Source organism: Seriola lalandi, unplaced genomic scaffold (genome assembly GCF_002814215.2).
Source record: "Seriola lalandi dorsalis isolate HSWRI2012SDOR001 ecotype SW California unplaced genomic scaffold, Sedor1 jcf7180002054656, whole genome shotgun sequence".
In the NCBI taxonomy this organism is placed as follows: domain Eukaryota; kingdom Metazoa; phylum Chordata; class Actinopteri; order Carangiformes; family Carangidae; genus Seriola; species Seriola lalandi.
In genome coordinates this window covers 220,428-221,197 of record NW_019525209.1, presented here as the reverse complement: position 1 = coordinate 221,197, position 770 = coordinate 220,428, and the positions used below count along the sequence as shown (strand labels likewise).

At 39.0% G+C, this 770-nt stretch overlaps 1 protein-coding gene across 1 annotated transcript in view; it reads right to left on the bottom strand.

Annotated features, from left to right (window-relative positions):
* LOC111665623 (cell adhesion molecule CEACAM5-like) overlaps positions 1–770 on the bottom strand; it is a gene marked incomplete at its 3' end in the record, with an annotated part of 16,788 nt that overhangs the window by 14,846 nt on the left and 1,172 nt on the right. The gene's annotated exons all lie outside the window — the stretch shown is intronic.

The window sequence follows — 770 nt, the reverse complement described above, 5'->3', positions numbered from 1 at the left end:
CCTTACTACTGAAAAAGACCTCAAGATAACATAATATCTTCACTCTAAGCAGGAATTCATTCCTACCATCCGCACACAGCTGTTATAATTCTCCAGATGTGTCATTCTCCTGTGAAGTGCTGGTGATACAGCGTCATCAATGGAGCAGTAAGGGCAGTGTGCAAACTGGAGTGGTCAAGTGCTGCAGGGAGTCTGGATGGTATGTGGTTGATCATGGGTTGTTTTAGCCACATGCAAAGGAAGGTCTTCAATTTGAATGCAAAAGAATAATATTACAAGAAATCATGACGGAAAAGGCCAAAGAAACATCCCCTCAGGTAACAATCAATCTGCAGCTGTTTGACTGAAAAAAGGTTTGCTGTAGAAACTGTGTTAAAAAATATGTTGAAATACAAGATTCTGGATGTAATAGGTCACGTCCAAGAGAAAGATCAAAGAAAGAGTTAACAGAAGTCAGAAAAGGTGTTTCTAAGAAGATATTTGTCAGAAGAGATAAAACTATTAGATTTGCTTAAAATGGAAATATCTTCAGCAATCTAGAAACAGAAATACATAAAAGACAGAGTATGTATTTTATCTGTCTCTGAATGAAGTGCTTTTCAATCAGATTCATTTTCAACCTGCACTTTGACTAAGCTGTGTGAAGTGAACTGAAGAACCAGAATGGTGTTTCACTTCTGATTTTACACTGAACGGTACAACCTGTTCCTCACCTGGTCACTGTAGTCAGGTCTCTCTCCAGGCTCAGACGATTGCTTGGACGTCCTCTT